At 41.2% G+C, this 23,237-nt stretch overlaps 1 protein-coding gene across 1 annotated transcript in view; it reads right to left on the bottom strand.

The window, feature by feature from the left end:
- syt7b (synaptotagmin VIIb) overlaps positions 1-23,237 on the bottom strand; it is a 365,243-nt gene that overhangs the window by 35,725 nt on the left and 306,281 nt on the right. The window lies entirely within an intron of this gene.

Genomic DNA, 23,237 nt, shown 5'->3' on the forward strand with positions numbered 1-23,237 from the left:
TTGTATAAGGTATTTATTTGAACATGTGGTTCTTGACATTGACTTCCAGTTATTTCCATTCTTGGAAATGCGGTATTGTTTTTGATCACATATTATCCGTGAGAGAGAACAAACACAAAAGAACCACACAGCAATAAATTCAATCAGGTAAGCTTAGACAGTTTCAACCCAATACGAACATGAGTCCACAAAACAAAATGGTCCCTCATTTGGCAATAATTTGTGTTGATTTCTTATCTTATTCTTGGTGATCACAGAATGGTTGACATTAGACATTTAAAAACACTTCACTGCTGCAGTGAGGATTGGTGAGTCCCAGTCATATTGCTGGGGAAGCAATAGTGGAAACTTTCCATCCTACCACTCTATACTTGATAGGGAAAAATTTTGAAGTTGATTCTGGGTGTCCGAGATGGAAAGTACTCCATTCCCTATTACCAACACCCCAGACACAAATATCCACAATAAAAATTAATGATGAAATCATGAGAACTCGAGTGCTTAATTTTCATAATTTTCATTAGAATAGATCAAATGAAGGAATTATATTTATCTTAAGGGTCTGTGATAGCTGTTTTCTGCCTGTGTATGGTCAGAGGTGCAATTAATGCATGAAACAGTGTTATTCAATTAAAAAGGAAGACTATTAACTCTTTCTGGAAAGTACATGGGTATGGTTACTCGTGAGAGTAGGACTGCAACGGCCCCGAGGATTACCCCATCCCAAATAAACTTCTCAGATTTACTCTCCCAAGTTCATATGTGAAGAATTATTTCGGCGAGGAACTAGAGAGCTGCTACTGCCCATAAAACCATACCCCAGCAAGAATCAGTACTTCCAGGAAAAAAAACGTGGATAAAACTAGACAGAACAATTTATCAATTAAAATACAGAACATAAAAAATAAGTACAAAGGCTCCATGACTGATATTTATTCTCTGTTCCATTACCATAACTCAGAATGAAAGAGCATTGCAAAAGTACATATAACCTAATATTAAGATTGGTCTTGAACACAGTCAATTAAGATATTTATCACATAGGGTGGGATTTTCCAGCCGCCCTCGCCCCGAAACCGGAAAATCCCACCCAAGGTCAATTGATCTTTCCATGGTCCGCCCCTCGCCTGCTGCGATTCCCATGGCAGGCGGAATGGGCAAATTCGCTGCATAGTCTATCATGGGAATTTGAATTTGATCCAAAATCTGGCATAATTCCATTCGATGCAACAAACTCCCACTTTGATCTATCCTGTATATAACACATTCTAGCCTTGTGATATCCTATGTATTACTGAAAAAGAGAGACTTTTTTGGTTGAAGTTTTTCATCAGCACATTGGCAAGAATACAATGCAAGGGAAATCAACAAATTTATTCTGTATGAGTAGAGTGTGTTGATTGGTTGGCAAGTGGACTCAGATTGGTGGAGGTGTTGCCATAAATAATGCACCAGTTGCATTCTATCAGTCAGAGTCTACTTGCCAATCAATCAGCACTCTCTTCTCGTACAGCATAAATGTATTGATTTCCATTGCATTGTGTTTTTGTGAATGGCCTGATCAGTGCAAGATGAAAGATTTAGACAAAAATTGTCTCTTTTTCAACAATCCTTAATTCCTGTACTACCAAACGACAATACATGTCCTATGCAGCCACAATTATTGTTCACCTCACATCAAAGAACTTTATAAGAGGCAATGCTGAACTCTAAGAAATAAAGGGCCTGATGGAAAAAGAGACAAGATTCATCTTGAAGAGGCATGCTTTTTAGGAGAGTTAATAAGGTTAGCAGAGATGTATCAAAGTAAACTGGCTCAGGAGGTTGCCCAGACATAATGGCTTAAAGACCAGTCTGCAATTGTAATGCACAACAGGTGAGGATTGCCATCTGTATCAACTGAAGTTAAGTTCATACAGGTGGAGGGCATATATTGAATTGTTACTTAAGCCCATATAAAGAGAGAGACATACAAGAGTGGAGTTGAGTCAGCAGATACATACCTACAATGTTTCACTCTGTGAATATGTCTATTCTATGTGAAGACTGGCTTTGGATTCTTCCTTCACCAACTGGCCAACAAGACTATAACAAGGGCAAACCATATCTTGAGTCAGGATCCATTGGATCTTAAAGTCCTGCTCCAAGAATGCAACCTCAGACAGCTGGTGGTTATGGATGCAAAGCTGGGAGAGATTTTCCATATAGAGTTGGCTGAGCAATTCAAAATGAGGATCAGGGTTTCAGAAGTCAATTTGCAGAACCACAGAAAACAAGTGGATTTGGGGCAGTGTGGAAGTTGTGTGTCTGGGATTAAATGCTGGAGAGACCGATGCTACAGAGTTTGAGTTCTGTACTTTATAGCCAAACCCATGGTCTAATAAGTGAACTTATTCTACCACTAGATAAAGTCTACAAGTCATAAGAAAATGTGTGTCACAATGGGGGGAATTTTAATAGTCTCTTGAAAGCTGATTTGGAAGCATGGGAATAAGGATAATACAAAAAAAATGTTCTCTGCAGGTTCCCCAATGTTTTGCTGCCTCCTCTGACTTTTCCAGTCTGCTGAGGGGGGCGGGGGGGGGGGGGGGCGGGGGGGGGCACCACTAGGGAGTCAGCCATGTCCCTGATACCTCAAGTTTTGGGTGGGGAAGGGAAGAATTTTCAGTTAGCTTCTGATGATAAGCCTCATTGGCCTTTGAAAACCCCTTAACTGACTACCCGCTGCTCTCAGGCAGGTAGCCCGACCCTGTACCCCTCCTGCCTCAGGCTGGGATTGTAGCAGCAAATTAGCATGACAATCCACAGCATAAATTTCTACATCCACCCACCTCTGCACTTCCCTCCATTGGGATCTTAAAGTCCTGCTCCAAGAATTCAACCTCATACAGCTGGTGGTTGCAAGACCCACATCGGTATTTTTCTATCCCTTGTATGAAAATCAGTTGAATTAGCAAGGTGATGTAATGTTTATACCCAATGATATTTCCACATTCGCGAGTGTGATAAAGATACTTTTATAATGGATAAAGGTGCTTTTGTTTCAACACAGCACTGGAAAAGATCTCTCCTTTCGACATGCGGTGTTCACTATGTCTGAAGATGTGCAGTGGCTGCTACTGTGTATCATGGATATTGGATAATTGTTTTCCTTTGCAATTGTACAAAGATGACAAGCATGTTGTGATGCATCGGCAAGCCACTAATTTTACTTTTCCCATCAATGCAATACTCATTACTGCTCTCTCTATGATTATAATGTTTAAAGGCAACCCTCACAGGCAACATCAGAAAAATAACTGCACCAGTTGATCTAATTCTCAATTTAGTCAGTATAAAGGTTTAAACAGAATAAATCCCCATAACAAGGAAGAGAATGAGTACACAGCTCTGGAAATTTTGACAGCTAGGTTATGAGAAACTGGTAAGTTGCCTGCTTGGCAGGATCATTTATTTTGTAAACTAACCACAGGACGAAGTTCTGAATTAACAAGAGAAAAAGAAACTTCTGTATTTATAAAACACCTTAACACTGTTAGAAAGTTTTCCCATTTTTTACATGCAGCGAATAACAACAAAAAATATTCTATGTAATTATCTAATATGGTGCATAATGTAAATATCAAATTAATAGACTAAATAATGAATTGTGTAATGTAAAATGATTGTAATTATGCTGTCCAATATAGTTGTTGGTAGTACAGAACTCAAATATTGCTGAAAAAAAGGTACTTTGTCAAAGCTTTCTGTTTTGCAGTCATCAGAACAATCGCAAGAATATCAATGTCAGGGGTAACAAGTTTATACTGTAAAAGAAAGTGTTAATTGATTGTCAAGTGGACTCTGGTAGGTAGAGGCCAGTGAATGGCTATCATTTATTTTGTTTAGCTGAAACAGGCACAAAATAGAGCTGTCGGCATTTGTCCTGACATTGGTATTCTTGCAATTGTCCTGATGAATGTAAGCTTTAACAAATTTCTTTCTTCAGCAATGCTGTGCAATATATTGCATCAAACCTCCTCACATATTCAAATTAAATTCCACATTGCACAATTTTACCCTGTACAGAGTTCATACATAATATTTAACTAGTTGAATTTATTACTGGCTCTTAATGCCTAGAAATCTATTGGTGGAAGCAATCATAACAGAATTAGGCCACACATGAATCTTTTTACCTTTTCAATTATTTTATACCTTTGCATCCACTTTCAGGATTTCTGCTTCTCAAGCAACTAGCAAAATAGAAAATTAACTTCTTTTTTTATCCTCCAGTTTTCTATTACATTCTTCTAAAGAACATGATTCCTTGCTGGGACATAGTTCCACAGGGATAGGCCAGCCATTTCCTACCTCGACCAAGCGGTCATTCTTCCTAAGTGAGTTCAGTGTGTCAACATCAGTCAGCTATATGATAAAGAACAATTCTAATGTTAGATATATCTTTGCACGCTATTTCTTTCTTTTGCTCCATACCAGCCATTTACCACGATAGATTTGTTCAGACGTTTTTCCACTGCCTTGCCAAGATGATGCTTTACACCTTTTAACAATTTCTTTAAGCAGACTCCATGCGGATCACATTTTTCTTTGACTGGAGTTTTGTTGTTTTGTCCCTCCTCCACTTTTTTTCTACCGTTACTAAACTTTTTGTCGAACTATCAGTTTTCGATACTGAAAAAGGGTTGTCCTCAAGCTTTATCTTGCATTTTCCTTTCACAGTTATTGACTGGCCTGCTATTTATTTCTAGAATTTTCTGTTTTTGTTTCAGATTTCCAGCACTTAAGAGTATTCACTTTTATTTATTATTTGTATTACTTGTTTATCCCTAGCTATTGTCATTGAAACTAATAGTGATTCCTGGTTGTAGGTTGATGGGTTTCCAACTTAAATGGACATTTCAATCGCACCAGTTTTCCACCCCAAATGATACTTAGACATATTTTGGGAAAATTCTGCCCAATGTCTTCCTAATTGAAATGCACATCTTATTCATTGTACCTGCAGAATAATGTAATATAAAAGCGCAAAGACCCATTTGCCTAAGGTATGTCACCTATTATTAGTTACCTACATCCTATGGAATAATCAATTTATGCTGTGTGTGCATTTTGTAGAGGATTATGTTACTCATTTTTAACAAACAACTAAATGCTGCATTGAATGCAGTAAAGCTTTACCATCTGTAGAATTAAACTGACCAACTTTAATCATATTCCCAAGCCACCTATGTCAGACAAGTGGACTATACAGAACTTCACTTTGCAGGACCAGCTGAGTATTGGAGAAAATGCACAATAAATAACGTGACATTCCAGTGCTTGAAAAAGTGCCTTTGCTCCTCAATAACTTCTCAATAAAGACAGTCACTCCCCCCAATTGTGGTGCTGAGTTTTATAGTCCAGAAAGGCAGCTGGTGAAGGATGATACTGAAGTCAGTGTCATTTATTTACAGAATGAAACATTACAAGCATATCCCTTCTAACCTAAGCAGTAAGTCTCTTTTTATATGTCATAAAGGTATACAGTACAGAAAAAGACCTTTTGGCCCATTCTATTTGCGCCAGTCAAAGGCAAACCATACAACTATTCTCATCCCATTTTCTAGCACTTGGCCCACAGCCTTATATGCCTTAGCATCGCAAGTACACATCTAAATATTTCTCAAATGTTATGGGGGTCTCTGCCTTCACCACTCTTTCAGGAAGTGAGTTTCAGACTCCCACCATGCTATTGGTGAAAAGTTTTTCCTCACATCCTGTCCAAACCTCTTGCCTCTTACCTTAAATCTATGATTCCTAGTCAGTGATCCCTCAAGTTCCTTCCTGCCTACCCTGTCTATGCCCTTCTTAATTTTATACATCTCAATCAGGTCCCCCCCCTCAGTCTTCTCTGCTCCAATGAAAACAATCCAGTCTACCCCATCTCTCTTCATAACTAAAACTCTCCAGTCCAGACAACATCCTGCTAAATCTCCTCTGCACCCTATCTCTCCTATTAGGTTGGTTCCAGAACTGCACACAATACATTAGCTGTGCCCTAACCAATATTTTAAACTCTATGCCTCAGCTAATAAAGGCAAATAAATATGCCTTCTTAACCATTTATCCACTTGTCCTGCTACCTTAAGGGACTGGTGTACATGCACACCAAGATCCCTCTGATCCTCGGTGCTTCCCAGGGTCCTGCCATTCGTCATGTATTCCCTTGCCTTGTTTGTCCCACCCAAATGCATCACCTCATATTTATTCGGATTGAATTCCATTTGCCACTGATCAGCCCATCTAACCAGCCCGCCTATATCCGCTTGTAATCATATGGTCAAGGAAAAACCCCAATTCATTCCCTCATCTGTATATAACTAAACACAATTGGTATATTAACACTGATGCCTATTATCTCCCTAACAATTCAGCGCAGACTGAGAATCAAATCTGGATCTTTTTTTCCTCCTAACCTCTGTGTGTCTCATTTCCACATCAATATTGGAGTTACCAATTGAGCCATCAGGAAAGCTGGTCTGTTAATTAATTTAAGCAATGAATTAATCCTGAATTTTTGCTTAAAATTTGCTCATTTTTGGTTAATGAAATTATCTGTGGCTATTGGACTAAGGCTATTTTTTTTAATCTAAAGGAAAGGTAGGTAGAACATTTGATAAGAGCGGCAACGCCTCAGCTACTAAAATAATATATTCAGAAAGCCTCCAAAGCCTCCGGGTTAGGTTGATTGGCCAGGTTAAAAAATTGCCCCTTAGAGTCCTGGGATGTGTAGGTTAGAGGGATTAGCGGGTAAAATATATGGGGGTAGGGCCTGGGTGGGATTGTGGTCGGTGCAGACTCGATGGGCCGAATGGCCTCCTTCTGCACTGTAGGGTTTCTATGATTCTATGATTTCTATGAATTAGCCTCAGAACACAATAGTTTGTACAAACCTGCAGCTCTAATGGAAATGAAAAATGTTATCCAATCACTTTTGCCTTAAGATATCCCCCAGTTCATGCACATTTCTCGTTGCCTTATGTAAGAAGTTACATTTACTTAAGCATTGGGCAAAAGTTGGAATCTTTTCAGTTCTGATTTTATTAACACTGGAAAGAGTTAGGCAAGCTGAAGTGAGGAGAAAAATCCTAGAATCAACTCAATCATTGTACAGAATAAACAAGACATTCAGCACAATTAGCCTCCAGAATAAGAACTCAGATGCCATCAAATGCCATGGGTAAATACTGTACTCTCATATAACAATACTGTGGTACTGAACCCCAGAAACCAAGGTGGCCTCAGATTTGACCCCTTTACTGCATTAACTGAGTTTAGATAAACTAATAATAAAGGCAATGCAAATGGTATCAGTGCCTGAAGTCTATGGAGAGAGGGGGAAAATAAATCAGAGATTTAAGCTGAAAAAACTGGATTTCTGAACATTGGGTGCAGACAGGATTATGATGTCGCTTCCATGGGCGAATAGCCTGCAGATAGTTATTGTCTGGGTTCACACATGGATAACCATTTCAGTGAGATGCTGAAGGGCTTCTGACAGCTGTTGAATAACATCCTAGTGAGAAATGAGTGAGGAGACATTATAAATCATAGAATCCCTACAGTGCAGAAGGAAGCTATTTGGCCCATCGAGTCTGCACCGATCACAATCCCACCCAGGCCCTATCCCCATGACCCCATGCATTTACCCTAACTAGTCCTCTGACACAAAAGGACAATTTAGTATGGCCAATCCACCTAACCCGCACATCTTTGGAGTGTGGAAAGAAACTGGAGCACCCGGAGGAAACCGACGCAGGCACAAGGAGAATGTGCAAACTCTACACAGACAGTGACCCAAGCCGGGAATCGAACCCTAGTCCCTGGCGCTGTGAGTCAGCAGTGCTAACCACTGTGCTACTGTGCCTCACCGTCCCATGAATATCCATACATATTTGAAAAAAAACAATAGAAGTAGTGCTGGAAGTCAGGCAGACAGCAATGGAATTCCCACCTTTAATAATTAAGATGGTTTTAACTCAGGAACTATAGACCAGTTAACTAAAAGTCAGTGGGCAGAAAGATATTAGAATCCTTGCTAAATCAGATCAGGTAACAAAAGTCAGAATGGACTTGAAAGATCAACTTTCTTGAACTTTTTGAAGAAACCACAGAAAGAGTACTCAAGGGAAATGCAATTGTTGTCATATCATTTCATTCATAGAGTGCAAAATAAGAGACTTGTCAAGATACGTGTAGCCGAGGCCTAAGAAATAGAGGGTAGGAGTTAAGGAATGTTTCTTGGCCTGACAGCAGGTGAGAAACGGTGGCCCACAAAGATATGCATTGGGATCACTGTTATTTACTATATCCATCAATGATTTGAACTCAGAAATTGACGTAATAGAACATAGAAACTCTACAATGCAGAAGGAGGCCATTCGGCCTATCGCGCCTGCACCGACAATAATCCCACCCCAGGCCCTATCTCCACAACCCCACACATTTACCCCACTAATCCCTCTAACCTACACATTCCAGGACACTATGGGCAATTTAGCATGGCCAATCCTCCTAGCCTGCACATCTTTGGACTGTGGGAGGAAACCAGAGCACTCGGAGGAAACCCACGCAGACACGGGGAGAATGTGCAAACTCCACACAGACAGTGACCCAAACCGGGAATTGAACCCGGGTTGCTGGAGCTGTGAAACAACAGTGCAAACCACTGTGCCACCATGCCGCCCAAATGATGTTCTATCATTTCATTCATAAAGTGCAAAATAAGAGACTTATAATGGTGGACAAAAATAATGGTGTCAGAAAATTCAGGTGATATTAAGGTGAGTATAGGTAATAATAGGTAATAGGTAAGATTGCACCAAAATACAGGAAGACGTCAACAGACTTGCAGAGTGATCATATATGATGAACAATGTAGCCAGGCACGAGGTGGTTCCTTTTGGTAAGAAAAATAAGACGTGCACTTACTCATTGGAACGTAAGGAATTAAATGGGGTAAAAGAGCAAAGAGGTTTGGCTCATGCAGAGCACAGTTGGGCTAAATGCAGTGTTTCTGTGTTGCAAATTCTAAGAATATGTTACATGAATCGATTAAGTAGCAACACAGGTAAATGAGGTCATGAAGAGTGCAAACAAAATATCTGGGTTCATTTATAGAGGTAACATTAAAATTATGAAGGGCCTTAGTTAGATCCCACTGGGGAGTTCTATTAGCAGTTCTGGCCTTCATACTTTAAGAAGGATACTGAAATAATGGAAAGACATTGCCAGAATTGAAAGGGTACAACTCTCAGAAATAATGAGAACTTGGCTCTTTTCTCTGGAAGAGAGAAGATTAGGAGATAGAGGTCCTTAAAATTATGAAGAGGTCCTTAAAATTATAGAATAATAGAATCCCTACAGTGCAGAAGGAGGCCATTTAGCCCATCGAGTCTGCACCAACAACAATCCCACCCAGGCCCTATCCCTGTAAGCCCATGTATGTGCACTGCTAATCCCATGACACTAAAGGGCAATTTAGCATGTCCAATCCACCTAACCTGCATATCTTTGGTGTGGGAGGAAACAGGAGCACCTGGAGGAAACCCACGCAGACACAGGAAGAATGTGCAAACTCCACACAGTTATCCGAGGACAGAATTGAACCCGGGTCCCTCACGCTGTGAGGCATCAGTGATAACCACTGTGCCACCCCATGAAGTGATCCAGTAGGATAAATATGAACCAATTGTATCCACTTGTGGATGTGTTCAGGAAATCATAAATGTAACATCATAAATGTAATCATAAAATGTAATAGATGAAGTAAAGAAATTGGGAGGAATTTCATTACATAGAGAGTTATGAGAAGTGGAAATTGCTGACACATTGTTTAAAATAGATAGTGACACAGTTAAGAGCAAGCTTCATACATGCATGAGGGAGAATTGAATATAAGGACTTAGAAAATGAAGGTTGGGAATAGGAAGTGAGTGAGGGAGGCTTGTGTAAAGCATAAACACAGTCATTGACCAGTTCAACCTGTTTCTGTACAGTCAACACTATTCCCAATGTCTCAGTTCTATTCTGTTGGTTCTGAATCTTAATCCAGCCTTCCTGGCTCCAAGAGTGCAGAATAAGTACATGTTCAGTGCAGCATCAAATACATACAAATTCCCATTATGTCAAACTTAACAACCAGAAACAGTGCTGAAAGACAGAAGCAAAACTGAGATTGCTATGTAGGTTACAGCAATCAGCATGGACTGAATTGTAAGAAATGTCAAAATCCAAGGCTAATCCCTTCGGTTTTTCTGATAAAAAAATTCTAATAAAGCAAACTCTACCTAATTGAATACCTGACAATAGATGGAATCCCAAGGCACATTTTATATCTCCCACTTCTAAACCATTGTAGACATTGTGAATTTTTTTTTGACCCTTGATATTAAATTGCACATTAATCTATTAACTCCTGCTTTTGATATTTTCAGCTCCACAAACCCCATCTTTTGTTTCTTTTACTGTCCTATTGCCACTCCTTTTGCCTTCCACCATCATCTATTTTACGAGGTGTTGCATTTTGGGAAGACAAACCAGGGCAAGACTTATACATTTAATGGTAGGGCTCTGGGGAGTGTTGTCGAACATAAAGACCTAGGGATGCAGGTACATATTTCCTTGAAAGTGGTGTCCGACAGGTAGACAGAGTGGTGAAGAAGGCGTTTGGCACATGTGCCTTCATTGGTTAGAGCATTGAGTACAGGATTTGAAACATTATGTTACAAACCGTACAAGACATTGGTAAGGCCACATTTGGAGTACTGCATACAATTCTGGTCACCCTGCTATAGGAATGATGTTATTAAACTGGAAATGGTGCAAAACAAAAATTTAAAGGATGTTACCGAGACTGGAAGGTTTAAATTATAAGGAGAGGCTTGATAACTGGATCTTTTTCCCTGGAGTGCAGGAGGATGAGGGGTGACCTTATAGAGCTCTATAAAATCACAAGGGGCATAAGGTGAATAGCCAAGGTCTTTTCCCCAGGATAGGGGAGTCCAAAACTAAAGGGCATAGGTTTAAGGTGAGGGGGAAAGATTTAAAAGGGATCTGAGGGGCATCTTTTTCAAACAAGAGGGTGGTGCGTATATGGAATATACCAGAGGAAGTGGTAGAGGCAGGTACTTAAAATTGACCAGGTATCAGGACTGGATGAGATGCAGCCAAAAATATTGAAGTAACAGAGTGGAAATTTCAGTGGCACTGGTTATAATCTTTCAGTGTTCTCTGGACTCAGGGTGCCAGAGGACTGGAGAATTGCAAACATTAGACCCTTGTTCAAAAAGGTTGTAAGGATAAGTCCAGCAATTACAGACCAGTCAGTTTAAATTCAGTGGGGTGGGGGGGGCGGGGAGATTCTAAATCAATTATTTGGGATAGAATTAGTAGTCCCATGGAAAAATGTGGGTTGATTAGGAAGAACAAGTATGGATTTCTAAAAGGGAAATCGTGTTAAACTAACTTGCTGGAGTTTTTTTGAAGGAGTAACAGAAAGGTTGATGAGGGTAATGCTGCTGATATGGTATATATGGACTTTCAAAAGGCATTCCATGCAATGTCAAACAACAGACTTGTGAGAAAAGTTATAGCTCATGGAATAAAAGGGACAGTAGCAACGTGGATACTAAGTTGGCTGAATAATAGGAAGCAGTGAGTAACAGTTAATGGGGTACTGGGACCCTTGCTTTTCATGATATATATTATTGATCTAGATCTTGCTGTGCAGGGCACAATTTCAAAATTTGCAAATGACTCAGAATTTGGAAGCATTGTAAACTGTGAGTTGGACAGTGTAGAACTTCAAAAGCACATAGACAAGTTGGTGGAATGGGCAGATAGGTGATATTCAGTGTGGAGAAGTGTAAGGTGATGCACTTAGGTACGAAGAACATTAACAAATAATATAAAATAAGGGGTACAATTCTTAAAGGGGCACAGGAGCAGAGGGATCTGGGTGTATATGTGCATAGGCCATTGAAGGTAGCAGGACAGATGGAGACAGTAGTTGATAAAGCATACAGTACCATGGCCTTTATTAATAGGGGCATAGAGTGCAAAAGCAAGGACGTTATGCTGAAGTTATACAAAACTCTAGTTAGACATCAGCTGTAATCTTGCGTACAGTTCTGGGTGCCACACTATAAGAAGAATGTAAACGTATTGGAGAGAGTGCAGAAGAGGTTTACAAGAATGGTTCCAGGGATGGGACTGTTCTCCTTGGACAGAAGAGGGCTGAGAGGAGATCTGATAGACATGTTCAAAACCATGAAGGGGTTGAGCAGAGGAGACTGGGAGAAATTGTTCCCGCTTGTAAAATGATTGAGAATAAGAGAGCAGAGATTTAAAGTGATTTGCAAAAGAAACAAACATAATGTGAGAAAAACCTTTTCACACAGCAAGTGGTTTGGGTCTGAAATGAACTGCCTAGAAGTGTAGGGGAGGCAGGTTCAACCAAAGCACTCAAGAGAGCATTAGATAGAAACAATGTGTAGGTGTATGAGGAAAAGGGAGGAGATTGGCATGAAGTTGTAACGCTCGTTTGGAGAGCTGGTGCAGACATGGTGGGCCAAATAGCCTGCTTCTGCAATGCAATAATTCTGTGATTTGTTCTTCCCTTCTCCTGACCCTATTGCATTTTAAACTTATTCCATTCTGATGAACAGTGATCAACCTGAACTCTGTTTGCTTTGAGCTGGATTTTCCAGTCCCACCTGCCACCAGGATTATTCAGTACGCATCAAAAAACAATGGACTTTTGAGCTGAGCCGTGAAATCTCCTATGGCAGATCTCAACACAACAGGGCTGGAAAGTCCTTGCCACTGTTTTTCTCTCCACAGATGCTATCTGATCTGCTGAGTATTTCCAGCATTTTCATTCCTTATTTCAAATTTTCAGCATCTGTACTATTTTGGTTTCAGTGCACGGGGTATAATTTAATACAAGGGCCAAGCGTAATACTAGAACATGATAGAAGCTGGACATTCTAATCATTCAGCAACCTACAAGAGCAAGGTCTATTTGTTTGTATACATGCACAGACTGAGGGGCTGAATTAAGGCCATAAATAACCCACTGCCTGCCAGTCATTTATATATATGCATCCTTTATGGTTTTCAAATATTAATATTTCATTTGAGTTTGCAAATCAGACACACTGAATGGAATAGCAGTGCCACAACAGGGTTGGCACAGTAGTTCAGGTTAACATGCATTCCCCAACACACTGCATAGTAATTGAATCAATGCAAATGAGGACATTCAGCCCATCATGTCTATGCTGCTGGTAGTTCCAGTCAGAGTGATCTACCCTAATCCCATTCCCCTGTACATTTTCTCATTCAAGCATCATATAAATCCCTCTTAGATTTTAATACTGGCTTGGCTTTAACTATCAATTGTGTTAATGCTTTCCAACAAACTTTCATATGAAAATGTTTCACCTAATCCCTCACTCCATGCTTCTGGTTCTATTGACCATCAGAAATATCTTTCACTAGTTACCTTCTATACCCCTTTCAGGATTCTGGTTTGATCCCTTCTTGTGAGTACAGCTCTTTTTCTAATTATGATCATGGCAGCTTGGCAATCAGATCAATAAAAGTTTAAAGTTTATTTATTAGTATCACAAGTAGGCTTACATTAACACTGCAATGAAACTGCTGTGAAAATCCCCTAGTCGCCACACTCCGGCGCCTGTTTGGGTACACTGAGGGAGAATTTAACATGGCCAATGCACCTAACCAGCATGTCTTTCAGACTGTGGGAGGAAACCGGAGAACCTGGAAGAAACCCACACAGTTTCTTCTGTGAGGGGAGAACATGCAGACTCCACACAGACAGTGACCCAAGCCAGGAATCAAACCCGAAACCCTGGTGCTGAGAGGCAGCAGTGCTAGCCACTGTGCCACCGTGCCACCAAATCAATCAAATCCATAAAACCACATCTATTCTGCAATTTGTCCTTCCCAGCTACTATATGATACCACTGCCGCTCTGAGGGATCAAACTATGTGGCATACCTAGGGCAGGATTTCTCACAGTAGCTTTGTGGAAAATGGGATTCCTGCCTAATATGGGATGGGCAGTTAAAACCCCAGAGCAGTAGTAGCAATAAATGCAAGGCTAGAAAGGTAGTGATGAAGAGGGAAAGCAGGGTCAGTGTAAACTAAGTGAGACGGTGAAAGAGTATCAGAGTGGAGTTGAAAAAAAAAACAATACCCTATATAAGATTCAGCCACTAATATATTTTGCAATAGATTATCACCTTGCTGCAAAATTCCTCAAACGGAAAACATTCACTAGATTCTGGAAAGGTCCCAGTGGATGTAATGTCCCTATTCTAGAAAGGAAGCAGGAACTAAGGGCCAGTTAGCTTATCTGTATTGGGAAAATGCTGGAATCATTATTAATCAAGTTAGTATAGTCTGGTTTAGCAAAACCATAATACAATGAAAGAGGGTCAACATGGTTTTATGAAAAGACAACCGTGTTTAACAAATTTATTGGCATTATTTGAGGATGTAACAATAGGGTGGATAAAGGGGAAACCAGTAGATGTAGCACATTAGGATTTCCAAAAGACATTTGATAAGTGCCACATAAAAGATTACTGCACAAGATCATGGTATTTGGGGTTAATATGAAACTGGCTAACTAACAGGAAACAGAGTCAATTGCGGCCATATCTGGAGTACTGTGTACAGTTTTAGTTGTCTTATTTAAAGAGGGATATTCTTGCTATGGAGGCAGTTCAGGCAAGGTTCTCTAAGTTAATTCCTCTGATGGAAAGGGTTGTCTTATGAGGAAGGGTTAATAAGATTGGGCCATTACCCATTGGAGTTTAGAAAAATGACAGAAACATTCAAGATTCTGAGTGTAATAATTCCAGCAAGGCCAGTCTCCCATCACCAAAGGCCATTTAATGATAACACAAGAAAGAGCCACACCAGCTGATTGCAGCATGCATGTGCCCTTTGGGGCCATCATAACATCCCTTCCCCTTAGGTCCTTTTCTTCCCTACTACCCCCGCCACAAGAAAGTACTTTCCATCACCTGGCGGTCAGTCTGTCAAAGTTGGGACTAGGTCTGGCAATGTGAACTGAATGAGTCCGGAGGGAGCATCTCATAGTTTCTGCTGCGGGTTCCACTTCAGCCGGGATGCCAGCTTCCTCTGCTTCCATCTCAGAGTCTGTGGTCTCATTGGATGGCTTCGAGTTGTAGGCAGACACTGGAGGTTGCTGCCTCCATAGCCAATAGTAAGACCTCTTTGGGAATGGACTTCCTGCCCCCGAGATGGTCCCTGTGTTTCCTTACGATTTTGCCCTGGACTTTAGCCTTGTAAGATACTGGCCCTTTTTTCTCCATAATGATCCCAGGGGCCTAACTGGGACTATCGCCGAAGTTCCTTACGGGAACCAGATCACCTGTTTTAAAAATTCTTTCTGCCCACGCAGAATTGTGATTTTTTTTTCTGGTTTTCTTGTTGGGACTCCACCCTCCCTGCCAGGTTTGGGAACAGTAGGTTCAGTCTTGTACGAAGCTGCCGTCCCATTAACAGTTTCACTGGGGCAATCCCTGTTAGGTGAGATGTGGTATAATAGTCAAACAAAAATCAGGACAATTTGGTCTCTATGGATGCCACAGATTGTTTCTTCATGCTGTTTTGAAAGTTTACACCACCTGTTCTGCCAGTCCATTTTAGGATGGATGATAAGATGCTGTTTGGATGTGTTGGATACCATTAAAACGTCATGCTGTTGTTAGAAACCAGGACTTCTGGTATTCCGTGCATGCAGAAACTCTGTTGTAATTTCTCGATAGCAGCATGAGAAGTCGTTGAGCCCATGTTGGTATACCTCCAACCACTTGGAGTGTGCATCTATTATGATTAAAAATGTGGGACCCATAGATTGCTGGGGTCTACGTGCATGCCTACCCATAGCCCGCCAGGCCACTCCCATGGAAGCAGGGAGGTTGAGGGAGGGAGTTTTTGATTCTCTTGGCATAAAGCACACCACTTCACCAAGTCAATGATGTCTGAGTCAAGGCCAGGCCACCAGATGTAGCTCAAAGTCACCATTTCCTTTTTTGACACTCCAGGGTGGCCATTATGTAGTTCTGTTAGTATCGGACTCTGCTTGGAGTGAAGACAACTACTCAGGAACCCCAGAGAATGATCACATCCTCAGCACTGAGCTTGTCTTTCTTAGCCAGATAGGGTTTCATTTCTTCTGAAAGTTGGCCTCGGAATCCACCATGTAAGATCATATGCTTTATTTTAGACAAGACTGGATCCTTTTTAATCCAAGCCTGTATTTGTCCTACGGACACCGGCAGAGTCTCCAAAACTTTTAGGGTCATCATGACCTCTTCTAATGCTGGTAGAGGAGCCAGGCTTGGGGGCCACAGGAGGCGACTCAGCATGTCAGCGCTGGCTATCTGGGTTCCAGGGCGGTGCTCCAGAAGGTATTCATAGGATGCAAGTAAAAAGGCCGAATGCTGTATCCAGGCGGAAGCAACAGGGGGATTGCCTTATCTTTCTTAAAAAGTCCAAATAAGGGTTTGTGGTCAGTACCCATTATGAAACATCTGCAATAGATGTATTGATGGAACCTTTTCACACCAAATATAGTAACCAACTCCTCTTTCTCGATCTGAGAATATCTCCGCTCAGCAAGCCAACTCAGTCAGAAACTTTTCAATATTTGAGCTTAAGTGTGTATCTGCCCCCCAACTAAAACTGCTGTATCACTTAGGCACAAATAATAAGTGCCATTAGCCTCTTCGTTATATTGACAAGGAAATATAGAAACATAGAATCCCTACAGTGCAGAAGGAGACCATTCGGCCCATCTACCCTGCACCGACAACAGTCTCACCCAGGTCCTATCCCCGTAACCCTACGTATTTACCCTGCTAATCCCCCTGACACTAAGGGGCCATTTTAGCATGGTTAATCCACCTAACCTTCACATTTTGGACACGTTTCTTAAATTAACAGTCCACAATGAAGAGAAATTAAAGTTCTTCTAATACAGTATTTACTTTACTTACAATTTCCTTTCTATTTGACACTTTAACTTCAGGACTACGCTGCAGTTTCACCGCTATGTTGATTTAAATCATCACTTTACATGCTTAAATCATGAAACGATTTTGCATTGATTTAACTGCATCTACTAGAAACTATCCTGATGTAGCGATTGGGGAAAAGTGCGCATTTAAGTTAAACATTTTTCAGTCTGTGTAATCATAGAAATAGATTTATTACTATTCTGTGTCTTATTTCATGTTAGATTTATAGCCATGGTTTGGAGGCCAGACTCTTTATTTGAAGTAGCAGGGCACTGGAGTGGGATTTCAAGCTCAAAAGCCACTGCAAGGAAGTGATTTACAAATGTAGCCCTATTAAATGTGGAACATGCTGCGATATTACTGCAGCTGTGACACGCTTTTCCTCAGTTTATAAAAATGAGTTGTGACCTGGATGTTGCCCTGAGCAATCCTTACCTGATTTAATACGCAAGCCTCGAGTGGCATACAAATTAGACCAAGCTCAGCCTATGTTGGGTTGGCTTGGCTTATGGGACAATCCTAAGCTTTCATATTCTCAGCACTTTGATGCTGGAAATGTGTGTTGCAAAATCAGGCAACTGTTGCCAATGGCTTTATGCCCACAAGAAACAATGATCAGAAAAACTGTGGTCAGTTTATTCCTGAATTTTTGATAAACATTCCACATGCGTGAAGTTGTGCGTCACGAAAGTTAAAATGAGAGTTTAGCCCCTGGTTAAGTGAAACACTGAGCCCTAAACAATTTCTATTGAATACACGAAGGGCCGAATTCTCCCATTTTGGGACTAAGTGCCGGGGGCGGGAACATGGGGTTTTTCCTGCTGCAAGTGGTTGGTGGGAAAACACAGCAAATCCTCTGGCCCTGACATCATTAATTATGAACCCAGGTGTTTCACGTTGTATTCGGTGGCGGGGCAGACCTGGGTGTCGCGTAATCCCCTATCGTGCCTGGGTGCCATTTTGAAAAGGATTTGGCATGGGGTGTCGGGCCTTCATCTCTCCCCCATGCCTACTATCAACCACAACGGTGATGGCTTGGTAGGATTTCACACCTTGGGTGTCCTTTCAGAATCTAGTTTGCTACGTTTGCTCACGTTTTTTGTTTTTGCGTAAAAATTACAAATGGAATATTTTCAATTTTGACGGCAGTTTAGCAGTTGGTCTTCATTCACTGATTGCAGTTCAGGGAGGAAGCAGAATAGTTTTTGAAGGAACGATGGAAAGGCATGTAAGTAGTAAAACACTTCCCGATTTCCAGCGTCAATGACTCACAAATGAGTTATAGACAGTCACACACTGAAGCTCCCTTCTTCCTACCCAAAATGCTTTAGCCACAGATGAGCCCCTTATTTTACACTCTCATATCATTTTAATTTATAGCACGTGCTCATAAGGTCTCATGAGTGATCCTTCAATGGACCACTAAGAAAAGCAGTAAAGAAAATTATAGTTAATTATAGTTAATTCCACATAGGACACTTGTATTCCAAATTGTAACAATTATAAAAACAAAACAAAAATAATGCTACCTACATTCAGCAGATTGTTTTTCTTCCTTCAAAAAGGAGCACAACCATTTAACTGCATAAATTAGCATGACTAGTTACCTCATTTTGAAAGGACAAGCTGCCTTCAAATAACAGCTTGAGCTGGAGAACATATGAATACGACACCTTCACAGGAACAGGCTATTGTGATATTGCATGTCTCATCACACGCGGTCTCTCAACTTCTGGAAATTAGGGGATTTTCACAGTAACTTCATTGCAATGTTAATCTAAGCCTACTTGAGACACTAATAAATAAACCTTATAAACTTTTAACAACAGTAGGCCAGACAGGCCTTCATGTCTTCTCCTCATCATTCAATATGACCATGGCCCTGTTCTCGTATCCCTATATTCATTTAGTGTCAAAATAAAATCTATCAATTTTCATCCTCAATACATTCAATAATGAGAATCCTAAAGTAGAGTATTCCAATGATTCACAACCATTTTAAATAAAGAAATTTCTCCTGATCTCATTCCTAAATCGATGACCCCTTATCCTAAGATTATAGCCCATTGTTCCAGACTCTCCAAGCAAGGAAAAACAATCACTCAGCATCTACTCTTTTAAGTCCTCTAAGACATCTTTACATTTCAAAGAGAACGGCTCTCATTCTTCTGAATGTTAGAGAATAAAGGCTCATTCTACACAATCTCTCCTCTCATCTCAGTAAGGCAACTATATCCTCCCTTGGATAAGGAGACCAAAATTCTACACAGTACTCCACATATGGAGCCGGGATTTTGTCCCTGCATGGGCCAAGTATGTATGTGGATGGACACAAAAACTTGTGCCTCCAACTGGTGTGGCAATTCATAGAATCATAGAATCCTACAATGCAGAAGGAGACCATTCATCCCATCGAGTCTGCACTGACCACTATCCCACCCAGGCCCTATCCCCATTACCCCATAATCTCATGCATTTACCCGAGCTAATCCCCCTGGCACTAAGGGGCAATTTTAACATGGCCAATTCACCTAACCCGCACATTCTTGGACTGTGGGAAGAAACTGGAGCACCTGGAGGAAACCCACGCAGACACGGGGAGAATGTGCAAACTCCACACAGACAGTGACCCAAGCCGGGAATCGAACCTGGGTCCCTGGCGCTGTGAGGCAGCAGTGCTAACCACTGTGCCACCATGCTGCCCCAATTTACTGACATTATCACTACAATGGGCCATTTTCCATGGAGAGATCAGAGTCGGCAGGACTATCCACCAGCAAGCGGTCAGTAGTCAATTAGGGATCATTTAAGGTCAATTAAAACTATTGTCAGAGCCAAATGAAAATTTTTGATCAGCCTGCAGACCCCCTCGTGAACTAGGCCAGCTGCCTGGAGAAACCTGTTGGACTTTAACCTGGTGTTGTTAAACTTCTTACTGTGTTTACCCCAGTCCAACGCCGGCATCTCCACATCAGGAATGCAAGTGGCCAGTGCTCAAGGCAGGCTTTGAAGCCCTGTCACCCGGCATTTGATCTGTCTTCAATCGTGTGGAAGGATTTCTTTTCCACCTCGCTTTGTATTGTCAACATATTCAGATACATGATTGGTGGAATTATTCCATTTTGGAACTTAGTGCGGTGGTGAGTAGCTCCGGCAGCACTTCTCCCGTGGACCAGAATGGCAGGATCCTGCACCAGGATCAGTGCTTGGAACTTAATTATGTACATTCCACTCCGCGACACCTGACGAACTGGCAGCTGATTTGGCCTCCCATCATCAGCTGGCAGGTTTGAAGGTCCCAGTTCCAGTCCAGTGCACTCATATCACTCTGTCCAGCCCACCTATCTTCAGGATGGCAGCAACCCAGAGGAAAAAGGCTAGCAGCCTCAATAAGTCTGTTCCTTTATTCAACCACGCTCCCATCATCTGCAAGGCACCCATGCCCCATTTGGACATCTACCCATTTCATCTGGAGTCTCTGAACCTCCCTTCCAGTGAATACTTTGGACATTAAGGGTCAATTTAGCATGACCAATCCACCTACCCCAGCACATTTTTGGACTATGGGAGGGAAGCAGAGCACCTAGACAGACATCAGGAGAACATGCAGATATCAGGAGAACATGCAAACTCCACACAGTCACCCAAGGCCGGAATTGAACCCGGCTCCCTGCGCTGTAAGGCAGCAAAACTAACCATTGTGCCACCATGTCCTTTCCTGCTTCATACAACCCAAGAATGTCTATAACTGACATGATTTCCCTTTCATAAAGCCACGTTGACTCTGTCTAATGATATTATGATTTTCTAAGTGCCCTGTTACCCTGATGACAGATACAAATATTTGTTTAATCTCTCTGCCAATTCCTAATTCTCTATTACAGCTTCTCCTATCTCTGCCTTAAAGGGCTCCATGCCTATTCTCGCTAATCTTTTCTTTTTGATATGCAGGCAGTGTCTCACAGCTGGCAAACTCAGAACCAAGGTCATGTCATGCCAAATTGTTCAGGTGGCTTTTTGCTTTGTTTTATTGAATTAAAATTGATGGCACATTATAACAATGTCCCAATTTTAGACAGTTTGAAGTTTTTCAATAGCTGAATTTTAGACACTGCATCAGAACCTGTAAAACTCTTAAAATCTTGCTCTTATATTTATTTCTATTTGCATTCATATTCTATTTTTCCATCCAAGAAATTAGTAAAGGATGACTGAAAATTGAAAATCCCCCCCCAATCCTCAGGCATACCATTCTTTTAATTTAATTCTATCCTTAGCTTCTCTGGTTATGCATGGTTTAACCTTTCTTTTCAAGGAGATTTTATCATTCAAGGGAATGCATGCTCATTGATAATTATGAATGAATTCTTTGAATGTCCACCATCGCTGACTGATTTCCCAATCTACCTTAGCCAACTTGCCCCTCATACCTACCGTGCTAATGTTTTTAACATTTAACGCCCTTTAAGAGGGCGATCCTTTTTGAGGGCCATGTGATTTGGCCGGACCTTATGGAAAGGCCACGCGGGAAGCTGAACCAATCAGGAGCAAGAGAATGCATTCTGGGACAGGGAGTCAGGGAAAAGAAGAGAGTAGATGTGTTTTACAGTTGTCAGAAATATATATACAATAAATAATTACTTGAAGCCACCTTTGACTTTACTATACTGGCGACAAGGAAAAGCTCAGTTAGTCATCAGAAGATCGCAGTACGCAGTTAAAGGGGGAGGAAAGTAAGCATTGAAGCTACGAAGGGACAGATACATGCACCATATAAAAATGCCTTTAATTGGAAAGATTGAGCCATTTGACCCAATGTTGAAGACTAGTAGCAATATGTTGAAAGGCTGCATTATTTCCTTGCAGTGAATGAGATCACAGCAGAGGAAAAAAAGGTGATTCTACTCAGTCTGTGGCCTGCAAACTTACAGCCTAGTGAGGAGTCTAACATCGTCTGATGCTCCAGATACAAAATCCTTTGACCAGATAGTTGAAATGGTCAAAAATCATTTTAACCCCCAATCATTCAATTATCATGTTGAGGTATACATTTCATTCTGCAGTCTGGGAGCCAAGGGAGATGGTCTCCAGTTTTGTGGCCAGATTGAAAGGGTTAACAAAGCTCTGTGAATTTAGCCCAGCTTTAGCGGAGATATTATGAGACTGTTTGGTCTGCAGGATCAACAACCTCACAATCTAGAAAAGGCTGCGGGCTGACACTAAAAATCTCTTTAGAAAATGCCATAGAGATGGCCCTGGAGACTAAGTGTGCTGAGCATGGCGTAAGTGAATTACAAGGTGTGCCCAATGAGCTGAACTGGTTGTGGCGAGAAATGGCTGCTGCGAGGAACAGCCCGAGTGAGGTCACAGCAGAGCCCGAGAAGGGTGGTACGTCACTGGGGGTGGAAGTTTGTTTTCTCTGTTGGGGAGAGCATGCCCAAGAAATTATGTACGTTTCCATTGTAAAAAGAAGGGTCATTTACAAGCATTGTGCAGAATGTAGCAGGCAGGGCAGAACACGCAAAGTAAAAATCCCGGTTAGTTTAACGCTGTTAAATAAACTGAATATGGAGCCAAATAGGGGATCCGAATCATATATTCTAAACCAGGTCCAACTCAATAAGATGCCTTCTATAAAAATAGCCTTGATGGTCAATGGCAGATCTCTTAAAAATTTTTTAACACAGGAGCCACAGCCACAGGGGAACAAACATTCTGATACCTTAAAAAAGGTCCGCAACTCTTACGATTGAGTGATTCAGGAGCTATTTTGTCTACTTATACAGGGGAGACATTGAAGACGGTAAGGTTAGTTACGATTGCTGTACCAATAAGGAATTGGGATGAATAAAAGGGGCTAAAACCAAAATTTATTTGAATGCCGAGGCAATATTTCAGTCTTTTCGGGTCCACCCAGTGTCTTATGCACTCCATTGTAATGCAGAAGTGGAGCTAGGAAGATTGGAAGACTTAAGAGTCATAAAACCTGTGCAGTTTTCTGCACCTATAGTCCCTATTCTAAAACCAGATTGCACTGCAAAAATCAGTGGGGATTGTAAATTAACTGTATAATTGAGGAGCTCAGATAGCTAGATACGCCACTCCGAGAACTGA

Source organism: Mustelus asterias, chromosome 9 (assembly GCF_964213995.1).
Source record: "Mustelus asterias chromosome 9, sMusAst1.hap1.1, whole genome shotgun sequence".
NCBI classification, from domain to species: Eukaryota; Metazoa; Chordata; class Chondrichthyes; order Carcharhiniformes; family Triakidae; genus Mustelus; species Mustelus asterias.